Genomic DNA, 17,318 nt, shown 5'->3' on the forward strand with positions numbered 1-17,318 from the left:
TGTAATGTTGATATATAGTTCCACTGCTATTCATTTAATTTACATATACTAGTACAATTAATTATATAGTTCTAGGGCTGATAGATGATTTTCCCCCATAATTATGGCTAGGTTTAATACTCCCATATTAATAATATAGGTCTAGAGCAGAGCTACATAGCTAATCATCATAAACCGGATTTATAGTCACTAAGCCCACTAGACTAGATAAGTATTTTATAGAGGATAAGATGTTAATACTAGGTATGATCATTGTGACATTTCTGCATTGCTTTTATTATGTAGGTTTTTTATTATGTATCTTTTATTATGAAGTCATCTGGGAATAGTGGTATAATAGCACAAATAGATATCACATTCACTCTGTATACACAGTAGCTAGTCGCTAGCCATAGTGAAGTAAGCACAGCGCTGGGTAACTGCCTCTGTTATGTATGCAAATGATTTGTATTTGATTAATGATCATGTAAGAAGTAGAATGCTCTTATAGTATAGCAGTAGGCTTTCTTATACTGCTTTCTGAAACATCACATATCCATTTTAGATGTTACATAACACTTCAAGGCAATGGTTGTCAGAATTTTTACAGTGGCTGGTTACTAGGCAACAAACGAACCTGATAGTGATATAAGCTATGTGCCAGGTAACTACTGCTGGGGTCAGCACGTACACATGCGGTGATTAGAGATAATTGATATCACATACGTGGTGAGTAGGGTATATAAGTTTGTGATTATGCAGGTATTGTTTGTATGAGTCTGAGGATGCAGGTAAAAACCCAGAAATGACAGTGCAAAAAATGACATATCCTGCTCCCCCATATCCCCAATCCTGCTCCCCCCATATCCCCAATCAAGTTCACTCGAGACACACTCCAGGTCTGCCAGAGCTTTGTAGGGACTGGAGTGGCCAGGTGCGCAGAAGAGGGCTGTGTGCTGGGAGGTGCTATGTGAGGCTCACACATTTATACACCTATATATAATTCTATGTGAAATACATTGTTATGTGAAATATTCATATTTTCATGTCAGGTTAGCGCACTTGAGAATATTAGATTGTGTTTGAGCGCGAGTTGGGTGTTATGGGTTTTTACACTTTTTTTGCTCCATAGACTTTTATGGGGGAACATGTTAAAGCCGCGATATTCGTGATATTCTAACTTCGTCTTTTTGTGTACTTCAGGTTAGCGTGCAAGCAAAACGCTTTACTTTTAACTTGTAGTACGAGCGTTACCTGTCACACGCAAAAAGCTTACTTCCAGCGGAGTTAGCGAGAGAGCTGGCGTGATAAATACCTCTCCACTCGTAATCTGTCTCTTTATTGGGTTAGTTTTAGCACTCTAAAGTATTTAAAGTACTTGATGGGAAACCATAGAATGCTGACTAAAAATGATTTATATATATATATGGATATCCTGACATGATCTCAGGAATACTTTGCTAAACCTTTGTCAGTCAACACCATTTGTCGCTGTATCCAGAGATGCAAGTTAAGGCTTTACTAAGCAAAGCAGAAGCCATACATCAACACTGTCCAGAAGCGCCACCGACTTCTCTGGGCTCTGTCTCATCTGAGATGGACATAAGCACAGTGGAATCATGTTTTGGGGTCCAATGAGTCAACATTTCAAATAGTTTTTGGAAAAAACAGCTGTTACCAGCGTCAGGTTCAAAATCAAGCGTCTGCATGGTATGGGTGTGTGTCAGTGCCCATGGCATGGGTAACTTGCACATCTGTGAGGGCACCATTAATGCAGACATATATGTATACATTTTGGAGCAACATATGCTGCCATCTATACGTTGTCTTTTCCAGGGACGTCCCTGCATTTTCCAGCAGGACAACGCTAAACCACATTCTGCCCAGATTACAAGTAGTATAAAGACATTCAGCAATACCTTCTACACTTTTAAAACTTCTTTGAGCAGATACAATATTACAGGTGGTGCAGTTATAAAGTGAACGTCGTCATAACCCTCAATCAACCATAATACAGTACGACGACTCATATACCACTTCAGATCTGCTAATGGCTAAGCTGGATGCTTTGTTTCAAGCCATGATAGCTAAAGCACCTTCAGAACAGGACATACAACTTTTCATGACAAAAGTAGAATTTACAAATGCCACAGAACCCATACCGCATCACTTTCTGGAAGAAGGGACTGAGCTAAACTTAAAACAGGAAGAGATCAGTCAAATTACTATCCCTGGCAACGGAATTTCTACTCAATCAGGCGGCAGCTCTACAATGGCATCCTTAGGGAACATGCACAGATTAACAGATGATACACTGTGGCAAGGTCTACAAACCAAATTCCCTTTGCCAAAGGCAGACTTGATGAGATGGAACCACACTGTCATATCTACCATGATGGAGCCAGCAATTACGCTGAGCAAACATTTGGTGAATAAGCTGGACCCAACCCTTGCAGGTAGTGGAGGCAGAGATCAATGTCCACTCCATATCGTGTCACTAAATAGCACCGGATTAAAAAAAATGCAGCTTGGGACAGAGTGGAACTTGGAGTCGGCAGCGTTGCTGCAGGAGCTCGGGGGGGACTTCTGGATGGCTGGGGAATCTGAGGCTTTACTCTCACTATATAATCTCAGTCCGGATGCTAATTTAACCCCTATACAAGGTACGGAGAACATTGATTTACCACAAAACATTTTGGAGACTATGATCTTTATGAAAATGTCTCCCATTGTCGCAACTGTTGGAGTTATGCACTCAAGGAAAGGAGTCAACCAACACACATCATCCAGCACCCATGAGGGCGTCAAGGATACAACCATCCAGCGTTCTAGCTTATTGGGATGACAGCAATACCGTAATGTTCTTCTGCCAATAGACTTTCTGTTGTAGCATAAAAAAATAAAAATAATAAAAAAAGTAAATAATAAACAAAGATATGTGTATATATATATATAGGTTGCCATGTCGCAAAGTTAGATGTTCCTCAGTTCTATTATATGTTTGGGGTTATGTTTAATATGTTTTAATTGTACAATACTACTCAATAGTATATGCACTAGGTGGGAAAAATTGTTATACATTTCTTGAAGCAGCTCAAGTCGCAGTAACACTGAAGCTATTTGCTGACGTTGTTAGCATACATCTTTATCTGTAACACCTGGGATGATCATTGACAAGTTATCTAAACTATAGGCTCAAATTCTGGCTCTCGTGCTGCTGGCGGCCTCAGTGGCAAAAGAACGGAAATTTACATATTTAATAGCGAAAAAGTCACATCTAACTAGATATTACAGAAGAATGCCCATCCAGATATTGATCCTCACATTGGAGAGAGCTAACTCTGCAATTTATTATTGAAAACAAGTAGAAAGAACACAAGTTACTACCACAATAAAATTATGTCTACTCTTCCCACCCTCAGAAGGCAAACAACCTTCCAATAACAATTAATGTACCCTAATTGTTTGTCATTTGAACTGTATCATTGCATAGCCCTGACAAAGCTGCTAAAGTTCCATATTATATGTATATGTTCAAAACACCTGCTCTATCTAAAACACATATAAATAGGTTTTGCTTCAAATAACAATGTTTTATAGATTATACTAGATTATACTATATACTTATTTTTCAGATATATTGTTATGCAGTTTTTTTTCTCTTAGTTGGTTATATGTTTGTTGTTTTTCTGCATATTATGTTTATAGCATCCCCTAACTTCAATTCATATTATTAACAGAGGACCAAAAGTGTCCAACTTTAATCAGGGGACAAAAAAGGAGGACAGACTTACTTTGAATACATATTTACTTATACAGACCCATTTATCAAGCTCCGTACGGAGCTTGAAGGGCCGTGTTTCTGGCGAGTCTTCAGACTCGCCAGAAAGACAACTTATGAAGCAGCGGTCTAAAGACTGCTGCTCCATAACCCTGTCCGCCTGCTCTGAGCAGGCGGACAGGAATCACCTGAAATCAACCCGATCGAGTACGATCGGGTTGATTGACACCTCCCTGCTGGCGGCCACGAGTCAGCAGGGGCGGCGTTGCACCAGCAGCTCTTGTGAGCTGCTGGTGCAATGTTAAATGCGGAGAGCGTATTGCTCTCCGCATTTAGCGAGGTCTTGCGGACCTGATCCACAGTGTCGGATCAGGTCTGCAAGCCCTTTGATAAATTGGGGCCATAGCATATGATGTCACTACTCATATAAATTGTATTCTACTTTTCCAATGTAACTTTAATTTCTTTGTAACGTCCTCAATAAAAATCAATAAAAATAAAAAAAAGAAAAGGTGACGTTACACAGTGGTAAAGAGTTGACTGCCCCAACTATTTTTTAGTGTGTTGCAGTTATCAGATTTTAAATGAGTTTATATTTTGAAAAATAAATTAAATTCACAAAGGAAAACATAAAATAATGTCTTAATAATGTGTTTTCAATATAGTACAGGGTGAATTGAAATTTTAAATGACTTTTTGTTTGTTTTGTTTGCATTTTCCATAGTGTCTCAACCTTTTCGTAATTGGGGTTGAATATCTATCTATCTATCTATCTATCTATCTATTTATCTATCTATACAGTATATATCTATACTGTATATATACTGTATATATATATATATACAGTATATATATATATATATATATATATATATATATACTATAATTGCGTTTGTAATGTCCGTCGCCCTCGGCAGTTGGGCACGCATCCTCAGTGGAATGTTGGCAGCGCGAGGCAGCCAACAGAATGTTCGCTGTGCACGCAGCCAAAATAATTCACCTGGATGCAGCAAAGCTACATCCAGGTGGATTCCAAAAAATGACAGGGTGGTTGCCATCCTGCCATTTTCGGAATCCACCGGGATGCAGCGAAGGCAAACTGAGTATTACAAACAAAAAAAACACCACCTGCATGAAGTATAACAAAACAAATAACCTCTAGCAAGATACCTAGAGAATACATTAGAATTTAAACAGTGCTATAAAATTTAAACAGTGCTATGCATCGCAAGGCAGGTGGACACATAATAAAAATGGAGCAATGCCATTCCATTTTAGTATTTAGACATTTTTGGGTCAGGGTTTCTAGCTCAAATGTCCATCTCGCCTCTCTCTGCAAGAGGATTCTATTCCTATCTCCTCCTCTGTATGGGATGGGTATGTGATCTATTATGGTATAGCGCAAGTCAGACACATTATGTCCATTTTGGAGAAAGTGGCGTGCCACTGGTTGGTCTGATTCTCGATTCTTGATTGCTGTACGGATAGCGCTCCTGTTATTTGCCATCCTAATTCTCAAATTGTCGCACGTTTTCCCTACATAAAATAAACTACATGGACAGTGTAATAAATAGATTGCATGGCTAGTGGTACAAGTTACCCTATGTTTATGGTAATACTTCTTCCTATTTCTAGGATGGTGGAAAAAACAGCCTGTTAGCATTCCATTAAAAGTGGTGCATCCGCTGCATTTGTAGCTACCTGGTTTAGCTTCTTCCAACCAAGTCTTAGTGGTATAGCAAAGAGTAGGATCGTTTTTATGTAATATATCTCTTAATGATCTCTCCCGTCTGTATCCTATTCTCGGTATGCCCATCTCTTTAAAGGGAAGCAATTCTTCTGTGCTCAGTATCCTCCAGTTTTCTCTTAGTATTTCCGTGAATCTATTTTTGTCTGCAGCATAAGTTGTAGCCAAAGTCATTTTTTCAGGTTCCTCACTCTCCATACTTTTATTAGCATCCACTCTTTTCTCAACGGCTAGTATATGTTGCTGGAGCTGTTGATTATGGTACCCCATCTGTAGGAAGCGATCTCGCATTTATTCAGTTTGTATGTCAGCTTTTTGTTTGTCCATGTTATTTCTTTTAACTCTGACAAATTGCGATTTTGGGAGAGCCCTCCTCAGGGCAGGTGGGTGGCAACTGGATGCATCCAAGAGCAAATTCATGTTGGTGGGTTTCCGGTACAGGGTAGTACCCAGTTTGTCCCCTTCTTTATAGATCTTCAGATCCAGGAATTCAATCTCTCTAGAGCTGTAGTTCATATTAAACTTTAATGTTGCATGCTCTGTGTTCAATTCATCAAACCAGGTTTGCAGATCCTGTTCACAGCCTGACTATACTAGCAGCAGATCATCTATAAACATTTTGAAGTATATTATTTCTTGTCTTTGGAAACACGTAGTGCCAATGCTCTCAAATTCAGACATGAAAAGATTTGCATATGATGGGGCCACACTGGACCCCATTGCCGTACCATTCAATTGCTGATAAAACAGCCGTTAAAATTTTAAGTAGTTCTTTTTTAGGCAGGTTTCCAATAGGTCCAGTATAAACTCCATTAGTGGTACAACATAGACGTATCTCAGTATTTGTTTCCTTATAGCTGCCAAACACTCTTGATGGGGGATAACTGTATACAAGCTAGTGACATCCAGTGTAACTAGCAATTCTTCTCCTTTCAGAGAAATATTTATTAGTGATTTTATCACATCATTGGAGTCCTTAAAATAGGTATTCATATTCTGAACCAGTGGCTGCAATAAGCTATCTATATAAATAGCTAAGGACTGCAGTAATGAATCCACTCCCGAAACTATCGGTCTGCCAGGTGCTCTCTCCAGGTTCTTATGGACCGTTGGAAGTGTGTAAAATATTGGGGTCTTTGGATGGTCCATGCTTAGGTAATTCATTGTTTGTTAATCTATCCAGTTGTCATCTAGATCTCCCTTAAGATATTCATCTATCTCCTTTTTGAACCTTGTAGTGGGATCCCTTGGGAGTCTTGAGTAAACATTGACATAATTTAACTGTGCCATAATATCCTCTCTGTAGTATGCATAGTCTAGTATAACTATTGCCCTGCACTTGTCCGCACGTCTTATTACTATCATATTATCTTTAGCAAAGTTCTTCATCACTTCTCTTTCCTTCTTAGTTAGATTAAATCTAACTTGTTCTTGTTGTAATTTTATAGAGTTATTCATATCTTTCTCCAAAAGTTTGCAGAAGGTCTGTATTGTGGGGTTGTTACTTTTAGGGTCAAAAGTGCCCTTCTTTTTAAAACCCACAAACTGTTCTGCTTTGCTCAAGCCAAAGTATTCTTTTAATCTCAGAGATCTCTGGAAGCGTTGGATATCGATATGTAAGTCAAACTTATCTGTAAGTCCCGTAGGTACAAATGACAGTCCTCTTTGTAAAAGTGACTTATCTTCTTCTGACAGTGATCTCTGACATATTTATTATTATGTTCTCCTTTATCGTCTCTGTCTTGGTGGTCTGCCTCTTACATTGCTCCCTCCTCGGGTGGGGACGTCCCTTCCTGCGTTTTTTGATCTGGTTGTCACCCCTCCTTGATACTGTGCACCACTCTGGATATTTCTTTTGGGTTCTGTATCTGAATCTGTACCTGAACCTGAGCTGTCCACTGTGGTTAGATTCCAGGGTCTTTTTACCCTGAATCGTCTAGGGCGATACTCTCTTAATCGTTGCCGCTCTTCTTGTTTCAAAAGCCACTTATAGACTTTCTTTTCACGATAATCCTCCTGAACTGCTTCAAATTTTCTGTTTTTGAATGCCGTTAGTTCTTTCTGGTACTGTTCCAGCTGCGTTTTAAACTTGGTTTCCCAGTCTTCCTCTCCCCTCTGGGTTATAGTGTCGCTGTGTTCAGTTGTGTATGCACCAATCTCTATTCTCACTTGTGAGAGTAAGCTTCTTACTTCCTGAATCACCAGTAGCATCAAGTCCAATTCACATTTATTTAAAATGTTACACCATCTCTCACAAAAAGTGGGGTTATTTCTACCCAAGGTGGGGACATTCTTAACCCTGAAGCCTCTGGGTATAATTTTTTTCCATGTGCAAAAGAAAACTCGGAGCACCGAGTACAGCAAGGTTAAAAAAATTTTTTATTAGAAAACATGCATAGTTACAGGGTCCAGTGACCCCCGGGGCTAAAACTGGGTAAGAGGTAGGGAAATAAAATACTGGCTATAATTTTTTTTCCTATGATACTCAGAAAGGTATTGGCCATGTAGCTCCAGATCTTTCTCTCTCTTTTTCAGTTTGAACATATGTGAGAGTATATGGGTAACTGTTTTTTCAGTAGGGCCTGTGGTCAGCGTATCAGAGTAATAGAATACTCCCAGCACTGTTTCTTTTTAGGAAAACATCTTTTATTAAAGTATCAGAGAGTAAAACAACAGCTGTTGTTTTACTCTCTGATACTTTAATAAAGAATGTTTTCCTAAAAAGAAACAGTGCTGGGTGTATTCTATTACTCTATCTATACCTTTGGGGACTGCAGGACCCTTTTTTCTCCCGTGCACTTCACACAGTTGGATTAGATTTAACGATACTGTGCTGTACCTATACTACTCATTTGTGGTTTTATATATATATATATATATATATATATATATATATATATTTATATATATATATATATATATATATATATATATACAGGTAGCCCTCAGTTTACGCCAGGGTTAGGTTCCAGAAGGAATGGTTGTAAATCAAAACCGTTGTAAACTGAAACCCAGTTTATAATGTAAGTCAATGGGAAGTGAGGGAGATAGGTTCCAGGCCCCTCTCAAAATTGGCATAAGTAACACCTAATACATTTTTTTAAAGCTTTGAAATGAAGACTTTAAATGCTAAACAGCATTATAAACCTAATAAAATAATCCCACAACACAGAATATATAATTAAACTAAGTTAAATGAACAAAAACATTTGCTAAACAGCATTATAAACCTAATAAAATAATCACACAACACAGACTTCACTTGCATTTTTATGCAAACAGTTCTTTCTATTAATTCCAATCTGGACTGATTTATAGACAGGAAGATCTTGTTCCTTTGAAATCTGCTTGATAGCTCAGGTCTGGTTAAACTGATTAATTTCAGCTTGATTGGATTTGCTGCAACACAAGCGGACAGCTCCACCTACTGGCTATTTTAATAAATGCACTGCTTCTCAATGCTTTTCAATAGCAGTCACATGACTGGAAAAAAAGGTTGTTATTCTGAAACGGTGTAAATTGAACCGTTGTAAAACGAGGGCCACCTGTATATGTATATAAAATAAGGCCCAAGAGATGCACTTGCCTTTTTACAATTTTTTTTATTAAAAATGAGTTAACGTTTTCAGGGAGTGACCCACGTCTTCAGACTCCTGTGATTTTTTTCACAGGAGTCTGAAGACGGGGGTCACTCCCCGAAAACGTTAACTCACTTTTAATAAAAAAAAAATTGTAAAAAGGCAAGTGCATCTCTTGGGCCTTATTTTGGATATTATCTGGATTGCACCCGTACTTTGATCAAGGAAACAGTGAGTGCTGATATTTGGGAATATATATATATATATATATATATATATATATATATAGATATATATATATATATACAGTATATACATATAAATAACATATTCTTCTAAGTAAAGAACAAAGGCTTTTGTAGCATGCCCCATAGAAGTCTACAGGGAAAATGATTTAGCATGGTCACGCAATTCAAATTCCAGATGTTAATGTGCCTGGGGTTTTCCCTCAGAGACTTTTGCTTTAAACTTGTAATACGAGCGCAAGAATAGAAGTGCTAATGATTTAATTTGCAAAGTGTTAGCTCTCAATAGTGCTAATATCTTTGCATTCCACTTGTAATCTTTTCCAATGTGTTTAACAACAGAATAGGGTGTAAACACATAAGTAAAGTCCCACACTGATTGGGAGTCAATCAGAGAAACAGCTGTATGCATCCACTAATCACTGGCTGTGCTTTGCTTGAAAGCTCCCAAGCAGAACTGTACCTATTTGTTTAACCGGTTTGCACAGTCAGTAGTGTTTTTACGTTTTGCTCTATCCTAAGGCCTTGCCCCATTTGCTCTTCAGCTTTAGCTCATATTTACCTTTTATATTTTAAATAACTTTAGGCTTGTGCATCTTTACTAGGCAACCATGCATTTTTCATTTGTACTAACATTTGCAAATTAAACATGTGGAATAAATAGGACTGGGGAGGCACAATATCCCAGAACTAACCCTCTTATGTGCTGTCCTCCTAAAACCTGCTGCCCTAGATGACTGTTTCTCAAATCCAGTCCTCAGAACCCCTAAAAGGCCAGATTTTCACATTATTTGAACTAAAGTACTGATGGAATAATCAGCTGATAGGTGAAACAGGTTAGTAACTATGGTTACTGATCAGCTGTTTATTTTGCCTGTGCTCTAGTTCAAATAGTTAAATACTGTGAAAATCTAGCCTTTTAGGTGTCCTGAGACCTAGAACTGAGAAACACTGATCTAGTCAAAGGTGTAGCTAGTCTAGGCTAAAATATACATGTGACAGGAATGCAAAACTTACATTCTCAAATTATCTAGTTCTTGTAATGTTTGTCCTACTAGATGTTAGTGAATTTGAATGGGGTAACTATATATATGAAGTGTTGACAAACAGTAAGCACATATAATTTTTATTTCAATTGGAGTTAGAAACCTATTAAATTAAATACATAGAGAAAAGCTGCACAACATTTGCCTGTTGCTTGTGTTCATATATCACAGCCAGCCACACAATTTAAATAAGCTATCTCTGAAATGGTAGCCTCATCCCAAGTATCTATTAATTTAAATATGAAAAATTCACTATCCTTCTCTTACAATATCCTTTATGGTTTGGATTATTAGAAATGAACACACTTTAATATCAAAATGACTTCTTTGTATTTAACTTTTCATGTGGAAGTAATTAATTTACTCAACTGGAAGTTTTTAATAATGCAATGCTTGGCACACTAATAAGCTGGTTAATAAGAGTTATCTATAGGATTGATATGCAAATATCATTGTAATGAATTGTGTTTTTGTATTTTATACATGAAGCTGCAATGGGCAGTGGATACATATGGATAAAAGCACTTAGCATTTCACTAAATGGAGAAAAAAATAAAGTTATTTTTTAAAATATTTTATAAAAAATGGTAAAAGAGGTTTGCCTATTGTCATTAAATTAAAGTATCGTAAGATTTTATAAAAATTATAATCTTGGCATATAGACAACTTAAATAAATGTATTATGCGTAATAATTGTTTCAAATTATTGGGGACGATTTATCAACTGTCTGTCCGACATGATCTGCTCAGAGGATCAAGTCCGACATACATAGCTGAATGCCGACAACATACACTGTCGGCATTTAACATTGCACAAGCAGTTCTGGTGAACTGCTTGTGCAATGCCGCCCCCTGCAGATTCACGGCCAATCGGCCACTAGCAGAAGATGTCAATCAACTTAATTGTATAGGATCGGGCGGATTGATGTCCGCAGCCTCAGAGCAGGTGGATGAGTTAAGGATCAGTGGTTTTAAGACTGCTGCTTCTTAACTGCAGTTTCCGGCAAGCCTGAGTGTTCGCGCTGAAACACGGGCATCAGGAGCCATTCGGCCCTTGATAAATCGGCACCATTGAGTTATTGATTCAATATTATTGCAACAATAATAGTTGCAGAAAAAATATTCATTATTATACAATTAAATATACATTTATATATATATATATATATATATATATATATATCAAATGTAAAGTGCTAAATAAGCTGTAGTAATGTCGGCACTTTTCTAAGCATCTTTAACATATTTATGTTCAAGTGTGCAAAAATATATTTATCAACAGGCTGAAAGTCACATGGAGTGTTTATCAGGATTCAAAAATGTGTGAAGAGTGGTTCTGTTAATTATAAAAGAAGTGTGATGCGTTACTATGAAAAATGTGTCAGTAAACCTCTTAGAACATTTTAATAGGCTAAATAATATTTTTTTTGCCTTATCTTTTATATTCCCATACTATGCAAAACATAAATATCAATTTTTAAAAATAATTAATATTTTAAAAGAACATTACTTTGAGTTTGTAAAAATTGTCCAAATTCAATAGACCAATTTTCTTTTCTTAGAAGTCTTTCAATATTTAATTTAGAAATTATATTCAAACAAATTAATATTTAGTCAGCAATAAAGAAATGAAAAAAAAAATACTTTTTTAAAAACTTACATATATTTATTACTTTTTAGAACATGTTTGAGGTATTTGGACTGAAATTCTGCTTTGGTCAGGTTATTCTGATGGCCCCACTAAGTTTGGAAAATGTTCCCAACCAGAGAACATGTCCTCCACATTTAAGGCCAGCAAGGATGCATTCAGTGCCCATCTTTCTTTATGTACAAGTGTTAACTTAGGCCTCCCCCTTCTTTCATCTGTTGCCCAACCAATTTGTGCAAAAGCTGGGCATGTGAATAATCTTGGGAAGAGTAAGACTGGGATGATTTATGAGTACACCTGGGATGATTTATCTATCTCTGAGGTGCCAGATATCTTAAAAAGCCTTTCAGAGCTTCCGTGTGTATAAGAACCCATTAGCAAGTCTGCACTGTACCGAATCAATAGCTGCTTTTGCAGCTTGATAAATTGAGTCCTAAAGATAATGAGACCTTCGAAGCACATTTAAGGAATTTTGTGTTATTGTTCAAGTTATTCCATTGTAACAAATCAAAACAGTATCCTCTGGAAAATATTTTCTTCCCCATGTTAAATGCCACAGAAATTCATTTTATGTCCTAAGTTATTTACAATGAACATGTTGTCAGTGAAAGTTATTATAAGGTATTATAAGGTAACATATTACTGGATATTATGTCTATGTAGGTAACAATTGGCCTCAAAGTTTCAATGATCCAACATTGATAATCATCTATCAACTTGCTGAGCCACTAAATTAGCTAATAACAGTTGGCTGAAGTTGTGCTTAATTGGACTGTGTATTTGTAAAATAGTTTTTCCCTTAATGGGTTTCCAATGACTTGTTATAGCAGCTCATATAAAATGTATGGGAAATTGCTTAATCTGGTTTATTTTTATATATGAAATAGCTGGTTGTGTTCCTTGAAACTATAACCCATTAAAATGGACTGAGCATGCAGGTTAAATCATATCTCTTTATTTTATCACTTTCTGTACACATGCTTCTTTATCTTATATCTGTCCGTAAATCAAAGCCCAATACTTGGTGCCAAACTATCAAATTTACAAGCAAAAACATGAAATACCCCACTGCCTTGCAGGGACAGTCTCCATGCAATTATCAAAGAAAGTGGTCTGTCTCCTATAGAAATAATAACAACTCTCTGTTTTGTAAAAAATAAAGTACACAGGAAGAAATTATTATTTTATATATCATTTTTATGAGACAGTGTTAATACGAGTGCAACTGTTTATTTTTGTTGAAATTTTCAAATTAAGCCATGTATACAAGCAAAACTTGTATATTGGTTTGTCTTGTTTCATCGATTAAGAAAATGTCCATTACAAGGTAACAGTAACAAATGTGTACAATAACATGCATAGAAAGAATTATATAGGTAGACATAAATAACAAGGTCTGGTCCCCACTGCTGCACATCTTATACAATAAATGTGAAAGTTATTTACTTCTGTTCTCTGTAAAGATAACTCTTTGTTATCTAAGATGTCAGCAGCAGTGCCACCCATCTGATATAAGTAGTTTATTTTGTATTCAACAAGTAGAAAAGTAGACAAAGGCTGCTTCCAATTGAAAGCTATATGTTGTTAAGTTGCAATGCAAATTAGGGCATTCAGTTTTTTTACTTTGTTAGTTAATCCTCTAATTGGTTCATGAAGTAGTGCTTGTGCAGGAGTTAAATGTATAATGTATCAAATATTCTACTAATAAGAGCAGGTGTTTGAGTACAAACATTTTCTACTCAAGGGCATTGCCACCACATATGTACATAAGTACCTCTTTCGTTATACCCTCTAAAGCATAACTCATGACACTCCCCGCTATATTTTAAGCTGTTAGGGTGCAGATACCACCAGAACGCTACTTTAAAGTCGTTCTCTTTTAAATAAGCACATTTAAAAGAGTCCACTATGTCATCAATTACTAGTGGGAATATCACTCCTGGCCAGCAGAAGGAGGCAGAGAGCAAAGCTGTTAAGTGTCACTCCCCTACTCATAATCCCCAGTAATTCTCTTTGCCTCTGTCAATGGAGGAGGTGGTGTTTTGGTGTCTGAAGAAAATTGGATTAATTTTGCTACAAGCAAGTTTTTTGGGTCTAGCTGTAGTCCATGTTAATTTCTTCAGTAGAGTAATGGTGACTTTAAAGCAGTTAGAAAGTTGTGAGGTAGTCCTTGCTTAGTTTTCCAACATATTTTCTGCCCATGTTATAGAAAGCGAGAGTTAGCTATTTTGTTCTTTTTTTTTCTACAGACCTCTGTAAGTAGTATGTGTCCTTTCATGTCTTGTGAGCTGTCTACCTGACGGACAGCTGGAATTGCAGGTAAGTGTAGTTTGTCTTCTAGGTCTGGGAGACTGGCACTGAAGAGGTTAATAAAGATAAGCTCTATATTATTGGGTCTAAATCCTTAGTAGGATGGCTTTCAGGCAGTGTAAAGGCACCTTTTATGTATGTGAAAGAGGGGTTAATTGTTTTTATGGATGGGGTTAACTTGTTTATGGTGGCTCATGTTTTTTTTTTTAACAATTAGTTACAGTTATTCCCTTGTGGTCATTGAAATAAAGCTCTGTGCGGCATGTACATTTTTTATTCTTATTCAATCGGAGCTGAGTCTAGAGGGAGAATGGCTCCCTTACACTGAATAGGTCAGTTTGCTTTTGCAGTTGGCTTGTAAGCGTGTGCTTTACTTGGGGCACATTTTTGCTCAGCTGGTCATGTGACTGCCTATTCCACTCTTAGTGTTAGTCGGAGCAGTGTTGGATTGAGTTGTGAAATGGCAGCTTCTCTTGTGGAGGTCTATTTTCGTTCTCCGTTTTGGCTGACAGTTGTTTTCCACCGGAGGGGCAGGTAAGCACCTCAGTTAAATGGTGAGGTGTAAAGGTGTTCTTTTTTGAGATTAAAGTCGCTCTGAAACTATTTTTGTTATACAGGCAGATTTAAAGATTTAAAGTGACAGTACCAGGGAGGTCAATTATAAATAATTAGTTTTTACTTTACTCATATTTTTGGTAAAATTATTTTTGTCATGGAGCAGAAGTCTGTTCCTATGGTCAAATGTTTGCTGTGTCTAGAGAACCAGATTGTGTTACATATGCAATTTTGTACCTCATGTCTAGATAAAACTTTTTAATGTAAAGATAAAATTTTTATTTCAAATGAGCCTAATGTCTCTCAGGATGATGCTGTTCAGGCAATGCCAAAGCTTTCTCCTCAAACGTCCCAAGCCTCTATGGCATCACATACAGTGTCCTTCAGTTCTTCTGAACCTCCTGGAGGAGTTTATTTGCATGCAGAATTTGATGCTTAGGTATCTTCTGCGGCATTATCTGCTTTCCCTATGCTAAAGGGAAAATGCAAGAGGAAACTTAGAGATTCAGATGGTAAGGTTTATGTTCCATCTACTGCTACGCAGGTGGCCCTCCCTCATAAGTCTGATAAGGAGGACATGTCGGTAGCCTCTGAGGGTGAAATCTCATATTCGGACAGTATAATTCCTTTATCTGATACTGAAGAAGTAAACTTCAGATTTAAGCTTGAACACCTTTGTGTACTGTTAATGGAGGTATTGGCTACTTTGGACGACTCCGATACTCATGTCGTTGTCAACCCTAAAAAAACTAGTAAACTTAATAAATACTATGATGTTCCCTCCTCTGTGGAGGTGTTTCCTGTTCCAGACTGTGTGACGGAGATTATTTCACAGGAAAGGGAAAAGCCTGGGATACCTTTTTTCCCGTCTGCAGAGTGTAAAAAAGAACAAAGGGGCGCCTTATTTGTAGAATCACCATACATATGTGTGGGCTTGATGAAATATGAGCCAAATGGATACTCACATATCACTGGAGCACCCTAATGTGCTATTAGGTACAGACTGTAGAATTATAGGGTGTATCAGCTCACCTACTTCTGGAAATCCCTGTCTCCCATCTTTAAAAAGATGTTTCCTGTAGCTGACTCCATTAAAGATTCATGGCACCTGGTGCCTAAAGTAGAAGGGGGCATTTCTACTCTGACTAAGAGAACTACAATCCCTATAGAGGATAGCTGCTTCTTTAAGGATCCCATGGACAAGAAGCTGGAGGCTTATTTGAAAAGAATGTTTGTTCATCAATGTCTTAAATGGCAACCTGCAGTTTGTATTGCTACTGTGTCAAGTGCAGCATCTTTTTGGTGCAATGCCTTGTCTGAATCAATTTGGGTAGAAACTCCTTTGGAGGAGATCCAAGACAGGATTAAGGCTCTAAAACTAGCCAATTCCTTTAATTCTTATGCTACCATGCAAGTTTTTAGACTGGGATCCAAAATATCTGGCTTCACTGTCCTAGCCCATAGGGTGTTGTGGCTAGAATCTTGGTCAGCTGATGTTACCCCTAAGTCCAAGCTTCAAGCACTTCCTTACAAGGGTAAGACCTTGTTCAGACCTGGTCTCGCAGAAATAATTTCTGATATTACGGATTGGAAAAGGGTCTTTTCTTCCACAAGACAAGAAGAACAGACCTAAAGGACATCAAAGCAATTTTCGTTGCTTTTGTAACTCCAAAAGAAAGTCTTCTTCTATCTCTTCCAAGCAGGAACTGTCCAAGTCTTCTTGGAAACCCAATCAGTCTTGGAATAAGGGGAAGAAATTAAAGAAACTTGCAGCTGATTCTAAGTCAGCATGAAGGGTTTGCCCACATTCTGGGATTGGATCAAGTGGTGGGCAAACTTTCTCTGTTTTATCAGGCATGGATATGAGATGTCCCAGATCCTTGGGCTGTGGAGATAGTTTCTCAGGGTTACAAAATAGAATTAAAAACTTTCCCTCCCAGGGGCAGATTCCAACTCTCAAGATTATCTGCAGAGCAGATAAAAAGAGAGGCATTCTTGGACTCTGTTCAGAATCTTTCTTCCCTGGGAGTGATAGTTCCAGTTCCAGTAAGGGAACAGGGCCTATGAAAATCTGTTTGTGGTTCCCAAGAAAGAGAGAACTTTTCGACCTATTCTAGACCTAAAGTGTCTCAACAAGTTTCTCAGAGTACCATCCTTCAAAATGGAAACCATTCGTTCCATTCTTCCTTTGGTCCAAGAGGGTAAGTTCATGATGACCATAGACCTAAAGGAAGCGTATCTTCATGTTCCCATCTACAGGGATCATCACAGGTTCCTGAGATTTGCCTTTCTAGACAAAGACTTTAAGTTTGTGGTTATTGTGTTTGGCCTTGCCACAGCTCCCAGAATTTTTTCAAAGCTTCTGGGGGCTCTCTTTGCAGTGGTCAGGTCTCAGGGAATTGCAGTGGCACCCTACCTGGATGACATAC

Source organism: Bombina bombina, chromosome 2 (assembly GCF_027579735.1).
Source record: "Bombina bombina isolate aBomBom1 chromosome 2, aBomBom1.pri, whole genome shotgun sequence".
In the NCBI taxonomy this organism is placed as follows: Eukaryota; Metazoa; Chordata; class Amphibia; order Anura; family Bombinatoridae; genus Bombina; species Bombina bombina.